Below are 3,864 nucleotides of genomic sequence, written 5' to 3' on the forward strand. Positions count from 1 at the left end.
TGGCAGGAGATGTGGCCTGGATTCATGGACAGTGGCACATGGCTTAGTTGGTTGGTTGGGAGCCTGGAAGGAACAATCTGACAGTTTGGGGACAAAAAGGTCTGAAAACAAGGCATGTTGAGGGACCTATGGGAATTGGTTCAAAGAGTGAAGATCTTTGTATTGCATGTTAATATTCACCAGTGAGCATCCACCACAGAGACGCTAAATGACCAAGCAGATAGAATGGACTGGCCAATGAGCATAAGCCAGGCTCTGTCCTCTGCCCCCATCGTGCTGGCACAGTGGTCTCCCCCATGAAGGAATCATGGTAGCAGAGTGGAGGCCATACATGAGCCCAACAGCACGGGCTCCTTGTAACCAAGACTGACCAAGCTACTGCCACTGCCAAATGAAGCTGTCACCTGTCCCTGCAGGAGCCAGCAAGCTACTTGTTGGCAAGTTGATTAACTTGGATCCCTTCTATTCTAGAAAAAGCAATAATTCATGTTCACCAAGACTGCCATGTATCTGGATGAGGATTTGCCTTTCTGCCTACAATACTTAGCACCACTATCAAGAGCTCACGAAGTGTCTGACTGGCTGACACGGAATCCCACATAACTGCCTAGTTACCAAAGGAACTGTTTTATGGCAAGGGAGGCATGGCAATGGACATATGACCAGGAGCCCACCGTTCCTACCAAATATGCACCATCCAGAAGTTGCTGGTGTACTAGAGTGATGGGCTAGCCACATGGAGATTCAGATGAGGCCCCAACTTGGAGATGACACCTGGAAGGTGGAAAGCTGGCCTCCCGGAAGCAGTGCGTATGCTGTATCAATCACCACTCTACGAGGCTCTGTCCCTAATACATACAATACCCAGTGACCTACTTGAGGAATTTGTGCTTTTGTTCTGCAACATTAAGTGCTGTGGGCCTGGAGATCCTAGAGGTCACCAAAGAAGAGAGTTCTACCAGGGGGCATGGTCATGTTGAACCAAGGCTGTCACCTGATCGCGTGCGACAACTTGTGCCAGTAGATGAATGGGCACAGAAGGGAGTAGCCACATTGGTAGGGATAACTGACCCTCGTTGTTGGGAGTATGTAGGGCCACCTGCCACACGATGGGGTCAGGCAGGAATGTGTTTGGTGCTCAGGCAGTCAGAGCAGGCATTCAGAGGAGTGGGGCATCTCTTGGGGCTCCCACACCCAGTCACAGTAAACAGGCGAGCGTGGCAACATGTCTTGGTGAGGGCCAGCTCCCAGGAGCTCAGACCCTCAGGCATGAACCGTCCAGGAGAGCCAAAGTGTTAGCTGTGAAGAAAGCTAGAATGGGTGGTAGAAAGGGAGACGTTGAGTATCATTTGTGGTCTGGGGGTCAACTGCAGCAGTGGGGGCTATAGTTCGTCTCTGTACCCATCTCTCAGAAGTTCCCCCAGATACTGTGACCCATTAGAATACTGGACAATTTGTGTCTGAATGGACTGAACTTCCTGGGAGGAACAAGTAGATATGAGCAGTTCAAGGGGTGGACTTCGTAGTCACTGTTGGTGCCCTGCCCAGATTCTCTCTCTGGCTTGGGGCTGGAAGTGGGCCCTGCCCAGGTGCTGTGAGTGTTAGCAGCAGCTAATGGTCCCAGAGCCCTGTCTGCAATGTCACCCAGCCCAGGAGATCATCTCCCTACTTGGACAGCCAATAACTGGCGGATCCAGGGGCCCGCAAGGCTGGTGCCCTGACCTCCAAGCAGGACCACCTCTGGGACAATTCATACTCCAGAGCTCCCGTGGGATCAGCTAAAACTAGACTCCAGCTGAGACCACTTCCATCCTTTGTTTTTTATTTTTAATTTGCCTTATCCTGATTTCCCCACTCAACTTATCCTGAGAACATTCCCTCTATAAATCACTTGCACAAGATCCCCATTTCAGGTTTTGCTCCTAAATAATCTCATTGAAGAAAATTGCGTATTAAAAACACCGTCTACAGCTCGACACCAAAGAAGCAAACAGTTCACTTAAGGAGTGGGCAAAGGACTTGGACATTTTCCAAAAGAGATATAGATGGCCGGTAAGTACCTAAAAAGCTGCTCAATATCACGAATCTTTGGGGAACTGCAAATCAAAATCACGAGATACCACTTGACCTCCATGAGGACTACTATAATAACAAAGAAAAGAAAAAGAAAGGAGTAAGTGTTGGCAAGGATGTGGAGAAATTGGAGCCCTGTGCATTGCTGGTGAGAGTGTGAAATGGTGCAGCCGCTGTGGAAAATGTATATGCTGTTTCCTCAAAAAGGTCAGCAGAGAATTACCCCATGACCCAGCAAGTCCACTTTGGGGTGTGTGCTCCAAAAAAAAAAAAAAAAAAAAAAAAAAACAGAGAGGCTAACAGATATTTGTACATCCATGTCCATAGCAGCATTACTGACAAGACAGCATTATTTACGGCTGTAACGAAGTCCCAATCAAAAGATCAGCTGAGTTATTACTGACACTGATGAGCTGATTAAAAAATTTATGTGCAAATAGCTTCGTGCAGTGGCAGTATCGTAGCCAATGAGGTTTATCCGAGGCGCGATTGTTGCTAAAAAGGTGAAAGCAGCTCCAAGGTCCGTTGTCAGATGAATGGATGAACAATGTGGCCCATCCACACAATGGAATGTTATTCAGCCTTTAAAACGAAGGAAGTCTGGCGCCTGGGTGGCTCGGTCGGTTATGTGTCCAAATCCCGATGTCGTCCGGAGAGTAAACCTTCAGCCTTGGTGTCATTAGCACCACACTCTAACCAACTGAGCCAACTGGCCAACTGTGGGTCAGAATAGTGAAATTCAGACACAGAAAGTGGAATGGTAGGCGCCAGGGACTAGGGGAGGGAGAATGGGGAGTTGTTTCATGGGGACAGAGTGTCTGTTTCACAGGAGGAAAAGAGTTCTCAGGATAGAGGGTGGTGAGGGTTCACAGTAATGGGAATGTGCGTAATGCTATAGAACTATACACTTAAAATGCTTCAAATGGTAAACTTTTTTAAAGGCCATTAATTATTTTTTAAAAGATTTTATTCATTTATTTGAGAGGGGAAGACAGGGAGAGAAAGAGAGAGAGCAAGAGCAGGGGGAGCGGCAGAGGGAGAGGGAGAAGCAGACTCCCCAATGAGCAGGGAGCCCGATGTGGGGCTCGATCCCAGGACCCCGAGATCATGACCTGAGCAGAAGGCAGATGCTTAACCAACTGAGCCACCCAGACACCCCTAAAATGGTAAACTTTATATTACATATATTTTACCATAATAAAAAAGTTTTAAGATTAATTTTTTATTTGAGGTGGGAGAGGGGCAGAGTGAATCTCAAGCAGACTCCCCTGTGAGCATGGAGCCTGTCCAAAGAGCTTGATCCTTGATCTCATGACCCTGAAATCACAACCTGAGCCAAAACCAAGAGTCGGTGCGTGACCCACCATGCCATGCAGAAGCACCCCAATAAAAAAGTCTTAATATTAAAATACACCTTCCTTTTCCAAGAAAAAAAAAAAGGAAACACTGTCTTGGATGGGAGTTGTTTTCTTTCCTTTTCTTTTTTTGGGGGGGGGATGGGCATTAAAAACCAACAATAACACAGAATTAGATACGTACAACAATGATATCAAGTAATGGAGGAAATCAATGGAGCTAAAGGCACTGATGTCTGTGTGTTGCCTTGGAGGGTAAACGTATGTGTTACTTTAGACTCAGGTAAGAATAGAAATAGACTAACTTTCCCACTAGAAGAAGAGGGGAGTGGAATGACTTAAAAAAAGAAAAAGTTGCTCAATCCAAAAGGAGGGAAGGAGAGAGAAAGGAGGAAAAAGCCCCACAAACACAGGTGGGTCAATACAAAACAAAATG

At 46.8% G+C, this 3,864-nt stretch overlaps 1 pseudogene; it reads left to right on the forward strand.

The window, feature by feature from the left end:
* The first annotated feature begins 2,511 nt into the window (after positions 1–2,511).
* On the forward strand, positions 2,512–2,669 carry LOC121101591 (annotated as a pseudogene).
* Positions 2,670–3,864: the final 1,195 nt, after the last annotated feature.

The sequence above is a fragment of the Ursus maritimus genome, unplaced genomic scaffold, assembly GCF_017311325.1.
Source record: "Ursus maritimus isolate PB19 unplaced genomic scaffold, ASM1731132v1 scaffold_8, whole genome shotgun sequence".
Lineage (NCBI taxonomy): Eukaryota > Metazoa > Chordata > Mammalia > Carnivora > Ursidae > Ursus > Ursus maritimus.